This window comes from Rhinopithecus bieti, unplaced genomic scaffold (genome assembly GCF_001698545.2).
Source record: "Rhinopithecus bieti isolate Rb0 unplaced genomic scaffold, ASM169854v2 scaffold_3878, whole genome shotgun sequence".
Taxonomy (NCBI): Eukaryota; Metazoa; Chordata; class Mammalia; order Primates; family Cercopithecidae; genus Rhinopithecus; species Rhinopithecus bieti.
In genome coordinates, this window is record NW_016805059.1 from 3616720 (window position 1) to 3631008 (window position 14289).

A 14289-nucleotide genomic window follows, 5' to 3' on the forward strand; every position below is an offset into this window, starting at 1 on the left:
TGCTGGGGAGGCAGCTGGTGAGAAGGGTTTGGGGAGCAGGTGGACATAAGATAGATCAGCAATGTATCTGGGTTCTTTAAGTCCTGTTTTGAGCCTGTGTGGTCATTGGGGAAGGGATTGCAAACCAGGGAAATGATACATCACAACCAAGACAAGACGACTTGGGTTCTGAAGCTGTCTGCATTTACCTAGGAGTCCTGTAGTCTATGATTCTTAAACTTCCACAAACAAGAATACAGAACTGAACCTGGATTTCAGGGACCCTCAACTCACAACTCTTTGTGTCCTAAGGCTTCAAATCTAACTCAGAGTCTAAAGAATATGGCCTATACCTTGAAGTTTTTGTGGAAAACCTCAAGATGAAAAGGGGAATCAGCATAGCATTTATCTGCCTTCCTGCTGTCTTCAAACCGTGGCAGTTAAAAGCTCACACGTACCTATATGCTAGCTGACCTCCTTCCTGTCCTCAAAGAGCCTGAACTGTATACCCCTTGTAAAGCTAGGCTAGACTACAGCAAGAGACTATGAGTACCCTGAAAATAAGGACACACTATATTTCCTTTGAATCCCCAAAACATAGCAATGTGTGCTGAACTAAAATAGACCAGTCAGTACTCATCTAGCAGGACCATGCTGAGGAAGTGGTGACTGGCAGCTTGTCACCAGCTAATTATTTGGGTTTCATGTGAGTATGTTAAGTGGCTGAATTTGTGCACATGTTTTTTTTGACAGATTGAGATAATAAGATAAGATACAATAAGATAATGTATTGCCTTCTCAGGCACAACAGGACTACAGAAAATTATGCAGAAACAATAGGAAGTCAGACATTCAGTTCCATTAGAATGTGTAAATGTAGGTATAGATCCTAGCCATTATTCATTTTCTAATTTTCAGTATGCTACAAGCACTGAAACCATTCACCCTGAAATGCTTTGCACAGTACATTTCACACAACTATCCCCAGTAATATTAGTTCTATACATATAAATGTGGCTTTGTAGCTTACAAAATAGATTCACACATATATTCTCAAAACTGTTCATTTTCTAGCCTCCTCATAGCTGAGTCATTTATGAACATTTTTGTTCCACCTTATGCCCAAAATAAACCTTCAAGATACTATATCTATCACAAAAGTGTGGAAAATGGACCTTCTGAGTTCACACTACCAGTGAGTGTGCAATCATGACTGGAAATCAGGTTTCACTAATTGTAAAGCCAAGGTTTTTTCCAGTATACAAGCTGGCCTCACAATGTGATCTTCACTTTGGCCCTATGGTATATTATGAATATAATTTATTCAGTAAGGATACATTGGTAATCTTGCACACCAAGCACTGTTCTAGGCACTGGAGACAATGCAGTGATCAAAATGGACGCAATCTCTGCCCTCTTTGGAGTTCACTTTCTGGAGTGTAGGTAGGAAAAGAAACAACAACAAAATATTTGTCAGCTGTCAAGTACTGTGGAGAAAACTTAAGCCAGGTAAGGGGTTAGGAAGTACCAAGAAGGCTGGGCACAGTGTCTCTCACACCTGTAATCTCAACACTTTTGGAGGCCAAGTGGGAGGATCACTTGAGCCCAGGAGGTTGAGACCAGCCTGAGCAACATAGCAAGACAAAATCTCTACCCAGAAAAAAAAGGAAAGAAAAGAAAAAAATCTTAAAATTAGCCAAGTGTGGTGGCATACACCTGTAGTCCCAGCTACTTGGGAGACTGAGGCAGGAGGATTACTTTAGACAGGAGTTTGAGGCTGCCTTGAACTATGTTCATGCTATTGCACTCCAGCCTGGGTGACAAAGCAAGACCCCGTCTCAGTTAAAAAAATAATACCAAGAAGAATCCCATAGAATTGTAGCTATTGGATGTAGATTGGTCAGGGGACAGCGTCTTTGATAAGATAGTATTTGAATGAGTAGAGACCTTAAGGAAGTGAAGTGCTTGCCACGCACTCTTTGTGGAAAGAGTGTTCCACATGACGTGCCTTCAGTGTTGGTGAGCAAAGGAGAGAGTAGAAAGAGATAAGACCAGAAAGGAAGATGAAACTAAATCACAGTCTTGCAGATCTCTAAATGAGATAAACCATTGGGAAGTTTTCATCCAATGAGGGACATGATTCTCCTGCATGGGTACTCTTGCAGCTGTGTGGAGAAAAAAAACTCTGGGAGTGCGAGAGAGCAACTAGGATGACTAGATCAGAGGCTACTGATATAGATCAACTAGGGAGATGGTGGCGTGGACTAGGATGATGGTGGACATCAAGTTTGACTGCAAAGATTTTGGCTTGAGCATGGAAAGATAGGGATTCCATTTAATGAGGTGAACAAGACTTGGGAAGAATCAGATTTGGGGTAAAGACCAGGAGTTCCGTTTTGAACATGTCACTTTTGATATGCCTATGAAGATGTCAAGAAGGCAGTTGGATACCTGAGTATGGATTTTAGAGGTGGACAAATCTATGTTGGAGGCATAAGTGTGGGATTCTTCCAAGGTGGTGATGTTAAATATCATAGATGGAGAGCACTTAGAGAGGACAGAGTCAGAGAAGAGGCCTAGTACACATCAAACTTTAGCTTTTAGAGTTGAGGAGGAACCAGTCAAGAAGACTGAGAAGTAGTGGGCAAGGAGGAAGGAGGAAAACCTCATGAGACTTCAAGAAAAAAGCATTTCAAGGAGACAATGATCACTTTGTTTAAATGCCACTGGTAATCGAGGAAGAAGACAGCCAAGAATCGAAGACTGAATTTAGCAGTCACAGGACAATGGATGGAGGTTATTGGTCCCAGATTCCCTGAAATGAGAAAACCAAGGTTCCGAGAAGTTAAATAAATTGAACAACCAAAATCACATAGCCAATTAGCAGCAGAACTGAGTCCAGAACTAAACACTGAACACAGGCCATCTGAATCCTGTTTCCTGAATCCCAGACCAGGACTTTCCTTCAATAACATGATGTCATCCTTCTCACGGTAACTGTGATTCATTAGGGGGACTGGAAAAGAATATTAAGACTTTAAACAAAAGGAATAAACTTCAGTAGCAGAATGTCAACGGCAGACAATGCTCAAAGACCCTCAAATCAAATGAAACAGGCAGCCACGGCAACCAGGGCATGCCCAAGTGTCAAAACACACGTCAACACACAAAAAAGTTTACGGCCCCTCAAAAGAAATGATCTATTCATTCTATTTTAGTAGATGGTTTCTACATAAATACCCGAGGCCTGATTACCTTCACTTGGTTTCTTTACTAAGTTGCCAAAAATGGGGTAGGGGAGGATTTTAGTAAATCAAACTAATGTTTAGGCAGAAAAAAGGCACAAGAAAGCCCTAAACAATTTAAGTATTAAAAACTAGTTTTAATCGTCCCTACTGCTGCCCTCAAATCCACAACCATCACCAAACTAAGAGGCGCTATGATTGCAAGAGCCGACTCTGTTGCAAACGTCTGCTGGACGGTTTTGCAGACTAGGAAGTGAAGGTTTCCAGTGGGCGGAAGAGCGAAGAAGAGGACATAGACAAGCTAGCAAAGGGAAGGTGCAGAATAGGAAAGTTACGAGGACAGGGCAGGGAGGGACTGTCACAGGGGAGGGAGAAGAAGGAAGGCAGCCACTTTCCCAGGGAGAAGTTGTTTCCAGGGAGAAGTTGAGCAAAGAGTTGGCACCGGGCCCTCTCCACCTCTGAAGAGAAGGAAAAAGCAAAGCTGGTTAGCGTGTTAGAGAAGAGCCCAGCTGGTTCGCGTGGTAGAGAAGAGCCCACTTCCAGAGTCCAAATGGCATCGCCTGGTGTTCGATGTCTGCCTCTGGGGCTGCAACTAACTCCTCACGCCTCCTTTGCCGCCTTTCCTCCCTGGAAAGAGGAAGTGAAAAGGGTCCCTGGGTTCGGGTGGGCATGATCCCGGAACGCAGGCAGCCGGGGGTTACCTGATACCTCCGTGTCTCCCCAGAAGGTGCGGCACCGCCCTCCAGCCCCACCCGGTCACTCCGCGGTCCTCGGGCTCTGGTGTCTGTCCAGTCTCCGGGACCCGACGCCCGAGGCGGCCGTCCGCGAGACCCGGAGCACGAGCCTCACCCTCAACGCTGGGCACTGTTCAAGGCCGCTCGAGGAGCAAGGACACCTACTGGCCGCCCGCTCCTGCGGCGGCTGGGCTGGGGGCCGGAACCCAGGAAACATGGCCCCGCACGCCCCCTACCGGGCGGGCTCCATCTGCGCCCCAGCCGAGTCCGGGACCGCGTCTTGGCAGCCTCACCTACCTTAAGGTTCCCAGCTCATGTCATCCTGTGAGCAAGTGATTTCAGCAGCCATCACAGCAAAACCTAGTCGAGGGTTGCTGGTTTACAGTTTCTCCACTTTTTTGGAGTTTGTGCCAAATAATTTAAAGACCCTCCCCATCTTTTTCCAAATTCTGGCGTTTGAGAAGGGAAAATTCAAAAAGATGGGGATATAGGAGCCCCTAAGTGCTCTCCCCAGACGCCAGGAAATTGTATTTCTGTTTCTCTAGGACCCTGAAGAACCTGGCTTTCTTGTAATTACAAATGCCTTTCACTAAAAAGTGGCTTCTTTCCTCCTGCTCCCTGCCCTGTGACAGTCAGTCCCTCCCTGTTCTGTCCTGGTAACTTTCCTGCTCTGCGCCTTGTTCCTGTGCTAGCTTATCTATCTCTTTTTCTTCTCTTATCCCGCTCTTCCGCCTTTTTGAAATTTTCACTTCCTACTCTGCAAAACCATCGGAGCAAAGCCTGCTGCGGACATGAGGACCACTGCAAATATTTTTTTCCAGGTTCCGAGATGAATGCAAAAGACGCAGCAGCTGACAGTCTAGTTAATTTTTAGCTGACAAAGAAAGTCTCTCTCTCGCTCTCTCACCTACTATTTGAGTAGTTTTGTTTCCATCAGCGCTCTTGTCTGTCCTTCCAGTCCTTTCACCCTGACTCTCTTCCTGAATTGAACTTAGGGAGGCAAGAGTTTAAATTAGAAGCAGTAAAATTGTATAATAAAAGGAAGAAAACAAACCAGGCCTTGCTTCTTAATAGGATGACTAATACAGTTTATGGATTATCTTGGTAGTTACATGACTAATAATAACCGTTAACATTTATTGAGTTCTTACTGCTGACCAGAAACTGTTTTAAGAGCTTTATTTATAATAATAATAAAATCAGTTCTTATGTAATGTTTTAAATGTTTACATTTATTTACACATTAAACAAAACAACCCTGTAAGATGGGTAATAATATTATCCCCTTTTTACAATTGAGGAAATTGAGACAAAGAAGCAGGTACATTTCCTAAGGTCACACAGCTAGAAGTAAGTTATAAAGCTGGAATTTAAGCCCTGACAGCCTGGCTCCAATGTCCCTATTCTTTTTTTTTTTTTTTTTTTTTGAGACGGAGTCTCGCTCTGTCACCCAGGCTGGAGTGCCCTGGCCGGATCTCAGCTCACTGCAAGCTCCGCCTCCCGGGTTTATGCCATTCTCCTGCCTCAGCCTCCCGAGTAGCTGGGACTACAAGTGCCCGCCACCTCGCCCAGCTAGTTTTTTATATTTTTTAGTAGAGACGGGGTTTCACCGGGTTAGCCAGGATGATCTCGATCTCCTGACCTTGTGATCCGCCCGTCTCGGCCTCCCAAAGTGCTGGGATTACAGGCTTGAGCCACCGCGCCCGGCCAATATTCTTAATACTCTTAGTTACCGTGTTATACTGCCTAAAAAAAAAAAAAAAAAAAAACACTATGATCCCAGGTCTCATTTAATTTTCACAATAAAGCTACAGGACGTGTACTGTTATCACCTCCTTTTATGAAAAAAGGAAACAGGCACAGAGAGGCTAACTAATAGTCCAGGAACACAGAGCTACGAACTTGTACAGGCAAGATTAGAACAGTGAGTCTGATCCTTAACTAACCATGGGAGGGAGATACTTCTTTTCCTATATTCAGTGATACAAAGGGAGAAAGAATTGCCTAGAAAATGTGTGATGCTTTCATAACCTTCAATTAGTGAGCCCCAACTGGGCTTGTTGGCTCTTGCCTATAACTCAGCACTTGGGGAGGCCAAGGATTGCTTGAAGCCAGAAGTTTGAAACCAATCTAGGCAACTACCAGGACAACATTGTGAGACCCTATTGCTACAAAACTAAAAAACTAAAAAAATTAGCTGGGCGTGGTGATGCATGCCTGTAGTCCCAGTTACGTAGGAGGCTGAGGCAGGAGGATTGCTTGAGAACAGGAGTTTAAAGCTGCAGTGAGCTTTAATTGTGCTACAGAACAGCAGCCTGGGCGGCAGAGGGAGAGCTCATCTCTTAAACAAAAACAAAAACAAAAACAGCCCCTTGTGTGATGGTTAAACAAATCCAGCCCCTTGATTAGATTGAAGGATGCAAAGTATTGATCCTGGGTGTGTCTGTGAGGGTGTTGCCAAAGGAGGTTAACATTTGAGTCAGTGGACTGGGCGAGGCAGATCGACCCTCAGTGTGGGTGAGCACCATCCAATCAGCTGCCAGCGCAGCCAGAATAAAAGCAGGCAGAGGAACATGGAAGGAATAGACTGGCTGTGTCTTCTGGCCTTCATATTTCTCCCGTAATGGATGCTTCCTGCCCTAGAACTTCGGACTCCAAGTTCTTCAGCTTTGGGACTCTTGGACTTATACCAGTGATTTGCCAGGGGCTCTCAGGCCTTCGGTCACAGACTGAAGGCTGCACTTTTGGCTTCCCTACTTTTGAGGTTTGGGGACTCAGACTGACTTCCTTGCTCCTCAGCTTGCAGGCGGCCTAGTGTGGGACTTCACCTTGTGATGATGTGAGTCAATTCTCCTTAATAAACTTCCTTTCATATCTACATCTATCCTATTAGTCCTGTCCCGCTAGAGAACCCTGAATGATCCACCTGGGCTTCAGGCTGAGTCCCTGAGAGTCGAGGCCTGACATTGGGCTGAACTGTCTGTTCAAGCAACTGCTGTCTTCCTGCACTCCACTAGCAATGCCAAGAGCATAAGGGGCCCTTCGCCAAACTCAGGGCCAGACTAAGGTCCAGCTGTATTACCTACAGGTGAAACAACTGTTCCCTTAGGAGACCAGGGCATTAAAAAAAAGCCTCTACACAGTGTGGCACATGGTGCGCTCTCATCGCTTCTGTGGCGAGGTCTCCGGGACACTTTGGGAAGGGACAACTAGGGGCGCCAGTGTCACCAAGTAACCTTTGCCCTTTTAGAGGAAATAATGCTGCTTTCTGCAGGAGCACAACAGTAATTGAAGAAGAGGCACAGAGGGTAAGTAGGACCATGACCATGTGAACATCTGGAGTTATCAGAGTTTATGACATTCATTTCTTTCTCCCTGCCTAGGTGAGGCCTTTCTCACCTGATAGAATGAATTTTTCAAGGGATTTTGAGGCTGATCAAGGGAAAAAACATAATCATGAAGTGGGAGTAGCACACAACGAGCTCTCTTTGGGAAGCACTTTAGGTTTGCGTGGTGAGAGGGAGTCCCCCACAGCGTGGACCCATCCAGAGCTCTGGCAGCATGGAGGCCACCACCCCGAAGGAGAGGAGGATAAAGGAGCCCTGAAGAAGAGGAATCAGAGAGGGGACTTCCATATTTAGGTAACGTCCCTCAGCACACTGCAAAATCTCAGGATCAGATACCCCCAAAGGGCAGCTGCTGAGTGGGTTCTTTTTAGATGCAAAGTTTATCTTTGCAGAACTTGGGTGCAGTTGCTCAGGGTTTACGGAGCAGGCAGTTTCTAAACAGCTAAAAATCTGTTTATTTAGGCTGTGTTTAAAGCATTACGATATATAAACATTTTACTTGTTGCCAACCTGCTGTTAAAAAAAAAATCAACAACCTTGGTAACACAGTGAGATCCCATCGCTACCAATTTTTTTTTAATTAGCTGGGCATGGTGGCATGCGCCTGTAGTCCCTGCTACTCAAAAGGCTGAGATAGGACAATCACTAGAGCTCGGGAGTTGGAGATTACAGTGAGCTATGATTGTACCACTGCACTCCAGGCTGGGTGGCAGGGCGAGAGCCCCCACCCCCATCCATCCCTTAAAATAATAATAATAAATTGTAAAAAAAAAAAAAAAAAAAAAAAAAATCAACAGCTTAGAAGTCAATATACAGAGGTGATTTGGGGGTCATTTATTATACCCTAACTGCTAGGTTGGAAGTACCTCCAAACACACAGAGAATCCCAAATTCTCAATTTCAGATTTTGACCTGAGGACCCATTTCAAATGCTGTTGACTGACACTAAGAAAAATATCTACCTCACCACCCCTTCAGCACAAAAACAGAGAAACATAACATATGGATGAGAACTTACACACATACAAAAAGAATGAGTGGGGGATAGTTAATCTACAATAATCTATGTGACAATCTGAGTGCACAGGTGTATCCACAGAAGTGACTGTTGCTATCTAGTAATAAAATAACTTCACCAGCAGGTGGCTCTATTACACTATTACACTAACCATTAGCAAGCACTGGGCTTCCAACAAAGGACCTTAAAATACAGTTCTTTTCTTTTCTTTCTTTTTCTTTCTTTCTTTTTTTTTTTTTTTTTTGAGACAAAGTTGAGACAGGGTCTCACTCTGTCACCCAGGCTCTGAAATGGAATGCAGTAATTCGAACACAGCTCACTGCAGCCTGGACCTACTGGGCTCAAGGAATCCTCCCATCTCAGCCTCCTGTGTATCTGGGACCACACGCACACACTGCCAAACCCATCTAATTTTGTTACTTTTTGTAGTCTCATTTTGTTGCCCATGCTGGTCTTGAACTCCTGGGTTTAAGTGATCCTCCCACCTCAGCCTCCTAAAGTACTGGGATTACAGGCATGAGCCACAGCACCCAGCTAAAATAGAGTACTGTATTTCTAAGTTATTTGAATTTTGGTTTGAATTAGCTCTAATAAACCCTATGTATTCATCGAAATCTGTAATGACATATGCAACATAAAATCCATTCACAATGAAATCCAACAGATTCCTCCAAGCATCTCAGGAAATTAGGCACAACTAGATTATATCACAGAACGTACTAATTAACAAAATCTATTTACTGGACAGCCAACCCATTTCTGGCACCACAGAACATGAAATGGCTAAAATGACTACCACTCATTCTGTATTACCTGACATATCTAACAGCAAAAGTTTCATATATATGTATATATAATGTGTATCCTATATCTGTGTGTATATATATGAAATATTGTTTATAATTCTTTCATTTGAAAGCATTCCAAGGCACAGATAAATAGCTAAATCACATCCAAGCGATGTCATTTGGCGATCTGAAAGTCTTTGGCTTTTGTGTAGGCACAGCGCCATGAGGTAGAGGCAGAGCCGTTCTTCCCCTCTCTGCCTGTTCTGCCAGCTCTTAAATTCAGTCCAAATTCTGTCCTCAGGTTGTTTTCTCCTTGGAAACTCACTTCACCTTCCGTCAACTCACCACTAGTTCTCATTCCTAAAGCTCTATCATCTCCAGCATTCTGACGCCATCTCCTCTTACAGGTCTCACTCCCACCCAAACTTAAAATGTTGGGAATTGGACTCACCATTTTCTCTCTTCAGCAAACCAGTTCCCCTTCTCATTTTCCTATTTATGTTAGTGTTCTCTCGTATTTACTGTTTCTCAGAGTTATTATCCTGTGAAACTTTTCCGCCTCTCCTATGTCTTCATTCAGTCTTTCTGTAAGTCCTTTCTATTCTACCTCTGTAAAGCGACTGAATTTCTGGAACACCTACTTCTGCAATGTGTTAAGGCACTGGGGCTTGGGGCCACTCTACTTTTTATTCTTTGGGCAGCATCGATGCCATATTCATCAATAAAGCAATATACATCAGTAAACTGGATTATCCACAATCTAATTTGTTTTTGTTTTGTTTTTTATTTTCATAGATTTAGGGGGTACCAGTGCGGTTTTGTTACACAAGTATATCGTGTAGTGGTGAAGTCTGGGCTTTTAGTGTAACCATCATACTCAGATCCTGACGGCTCTCCCACCCTCCACCCTTTGGAGCCTCCAGTGTCTATTAATCCACTCTGTATGCCCATGGTGCACATTTTTAGCTCCCACTTAATGACTTGGAGAAACATGCTGTATTTGTGCTTTTTGTTTCTGATTTACAAAAATCTAATTTTAAACTTTAATAGAAAAAAACTGATACCATTGGTTTTTAAATTCTTTTTGCAACAGGAAATGATTACGGCATACCTTCAGTATTAAATACTCAAAGAGGAAGTATACAAGATTTGAGATTGTCTAATGGAAATAAGCCCTTCTTAGGTAAAGCAGGTATGGTTAATCTCCTGTGTAGGGCAGTGGTTCTCCTATTTTACTGTGTGTAACGATCATCTGGGGAAGCTTGTTAATAAAATGAAGATTCTTGGGGTCCACTCCCAGATACTCTTCTTCGATAGATCTGGAAAGGGGCTGAGGAACCTAACATTTTTAACAAAGTGAAACAGAGTAATCTAAGGAGTGTTTTAAGAAATAGTCACGTAGAAGAAATTCTAAGTACTTAAAATAGAGATAAAACACTGTCTTTATATAATTAAACGGCTTTATACAACTGCTCTTAGTTACCTGCTTTGTATTTGATCCCATAATTATCATCTAATAGCTGACTATTTTGTAAAATTCTGTCTTTAGATTCTGATGTCTTCAGTTTTCTCTCAAGTTTAAATTTCAGTCTTGGTAGAAGTAATACCTTAGGCGAGCTCAGTCTTTCCTACCTTACTTCATGTGAGTTTACCAGATCCTGTCATTGGGAGAGCAGGAAGTAGAGAGGGATTCCTGAATGGAGAAAGAAGGGACCACAACAAACCGAAATAGGGTTGGGTGCTGGGGCCAGGCTGGGATGCACTGGTGCATTTCCTGACAGTAGCCAGAGGCTGTGGCAGCCTGAGGCCCAGTTGCAAATTCTAGTTGAGAAATGGAGTGTAGTGGGTGACCCAAGGTGCTGCAATAATGTCCGAAATGTAGGTCATGATCACATGCTGACTTGGAGCACAGCTGAGTGAGCTAAGCTAAAGCATGGGACCAAGACAGACAAACCTAAGGATGGGGTCAGGTGAAGGTTGCTTGACTTTCTCTATGACATACTCTAGCCCTAGTTCTGCATATTCTAGAGAATTTTTTTTAGGTTTATATAAGTCCAAAGCTGCACAACGCAATGCTATAAACTCCCTCATTTCCCCATCTTCTAGGATTTGATTGACCTTTGTTAAAGTTGTACTGTTTGGTTAGGGCAACCCACCTGTTCCAGGCAAGCAGGAGTGGTTCAGAGGCCTATATGGAGCCTTCTCTCCTTATATTTTATAGAGCAAATCAGAAGAAACAGTGACCAATGGCTCTAGGCAATTCTTCCTAGTGTTGTGATTTTCTAGGACTTGCCCATTCCATTTTATGTTTATCATTCAAACTTGGAGTTGTTTTAAAATATGACACAATTTTGCTTTAGTTTTCCAAAAATTAAATATATATAAAGTTTCCTTCAGTCAACAAGTCACGGTGAGTGTCTCGCTCCTCTCCTGATCCACTCAAATGGATTCAGGAGGATCACTGTGGTCCCTCCCCGGTACTCTCCATCAGCTCTATCTCTGACCCACACTGAGATCTGATTGCCTTGCTACAGATTTTTGCTGTGAAACAGATGGTTTTGAAATGGGTGTATTTCCCTTTCTTGACTGATTTTGTTATCTTCTTAATGGTCATGTTCTCTCCCTCAAACTGCATTTTAATATTTTATGTTAGTGTTTTAGTAATATTTAGTAATTAGTAATATTTTAGTAAAATATATTTTATTCACTCAACAAGTATCTATTGGGTGCACTGATCAAGCGCCACAGATAATAACAGATAAAAATCTTTGCCTTCATGAGGCTTACATAAAATTTATTTTAATTAAGGTATTATTATATGATAATGAAGGTATTTAATTAAGAGTATTATATAATAATAATTGTATATTAATTAATATAATAATTGTATAATTAATATTATATAATAATTGTATATTAATATAATATAATAATAATTGTATATTTATATAATATACATAATTATATATAATAATCTATATTATGACAATATGTTTATTTAATAATATATAATAATATAATACAACACATATAATAATAATTTATACAATAATTGTATTATGTAGTAATAAAATTATATATCATATAAATTATATTATATAATAATTGTATATTACATAATTATATTATATAATAATAATTGTATAATAATAATAATGAGGCTTTTATGTAAGCCTCATGAAGGCAAAATTTTGAAATTTTATGGGATGTGCTACCTCAATCCAATTTATAAGATATTCCTAACAAGTTATATTGGCCTTGTTTTTTTTTTTTTTTTTTGGAGAAGCTTAAATACAAGGCTGAGAAGTTTATATTTAACTGGATAGGAAATGGGAATTCCTTGGAGGATTTCGATGAGGAGAATGGCATCACTCACAAGCTCAGTAGTAATGTGTGGATGGTCATCCTGGTGTTTTCTGGCTAACTTGTGCAGTGTTCCTCTCTCAGTATACTTCTCATTCTATTACTTACCTATACTTGTCAAATCTCTGACAGCTCTAAATAGAAAAATATGTGTATGTTGGCTTTAAATCATTCATTCTCCAGATGTATTGGGGCCTGCAGGTGGCAATAGTGAGCCAGCCATGAGCTTCGTAACTAGCCTCACCGGAAACCCAGCAAATGTTACCTTAACCTAGAGCGCTGCCCGACCACCGTATCTAAAACAGCACCTCCTCTAATCTCTCATTTCCTTAATCCTTCTTCATTTTTGTTCACAGTCCTTGTCACTAACTGACATTATATAATATTTTGTTTACATCCTCTTTCTCTCCACTAGAATATAAACTTATCAGCAGATACTTTGGTTCGTTGTATAGAACAGGGCCTGGCACATAGTATATGCCCAATATGTATTTACTAAGTGAATGAACACTTTGGTCTAAGCATCCAGCAGAGGAATACCGTCGGACAGCGTGCAGTTACCCGGCAGCCAAATTTTGTGGTGCATATTTGAATTCAGCATTATTTTAGGTATTATCCTAGATAAATTCTGTAAAGTTTCTCAGTCAGAGCTAGAAATAGTTTAACATATCAGGATAATATGAGGAGGGGTATGGGGCCTTCCATAGCCATAATTAGATGATGTAGTATTAAATATCAATAAAGTACTAATGAGGAAATTAACTTCATAAAGCGTAGTGAGATCCAAAGGACATATTGATATGTAAATATCATGTAGTTTTCCAACCCAGAAGGACGCATAATTAAGCAATCGGTTTCCTGGATCTTGGTCAACAGAATTTCCTCTGTGCTGTTTATAAAAGACAAAACACAGTGTTCTAAATTTTGACCTAACCTTGTTTCTTTGTGAATGAGCTTGCTCTGGTCAGCCTGGAAGCCAGGCCATTCTTTGGCAACTTGCAGCCTTAGTGTTATCCATCAAGAGTGTGGTTTACACTCTAGGCTTTCTTGCAAAACATTCAATAAATATTTGGGTTTTTGACTTAATCTGTGATTTTGCAAATCATATCTTTGTTTACTTAGCGGAGGTCACTGCTCCAGCATTCAAGGTAAAGCATACACAGAAATCTACACTTGAAGAAGACTGAGGTATGTCACCTTTCATGGATGAAGCAAAGTCCTTCAAACTGTCAATAGAAAGTTAGCCTTTGTACACAGCAAATCCTATATGGATTTAACTTTGAAAGGACTAAGTGCAATTACACTAAGACAGTAAACTAACCCAAGTAGTTAGAATTTAAAACAAAGATCTAAATCTTATAAATGTTTGCTTGTCCTCATTCAAGATTGCAGGTTAAAGCAAATGTGTGTGTTAAGTTAGATAAGATGACTGAGTTGCTTTGATCTCATAGCATTTTCTATTCTTCTTATTTTCTCTCCTTCTTTAGGAATATATATATATTTTTCCTCCAAAAATAGTTTATATGACAAAATAACCACAGTGTTTCTCAAACAGGGGCCTGTCCACTTTCAACATAGGCCAGTATTTCTACTCGAGGGTTAAAGCTTCTTCTTTCCATGGCACATTCTTATGAATATAACTTGGCCCCTTTGCTGGTGGTTGTTTTTTTTTTTTTTTTTTTTTTTCCACACTCATTTGCTCTTGTAAATCTCTTGCTAATCACATTTAGTAGTGAAAATTCTTTCATGGGGTGAGAGATTTGAAATCATAGATTACAAAAAGATGTAAAAAAAAAAAAAAAAAAAAAAAAAAAA

The 14289-nt window shown here is 41.3% G+C and overlaps 1 long non-coding RNA gene across 1 annotated transcript in view; it reads right to left on the reverse strand.

Moving 5' to 3' along the window:
- Positions 1–4130, reverse strand: part of LOC108529032 (uncharacterized) — an 87867-nt gene extending 83737 nt beyond the window's left edge. The window contains exon 1 of the long non-coding RNA XR_001885384.1: positions 3926–4130. This is a non-coding gene — a long non-coding RNA (uncharacterized LOC108529032). The remainder of the gene's footprint in view (positions 1–3925) is intronic.
- Between the last annotated feature and the right edge of the window lie 10159 nt (positions 4131–14289).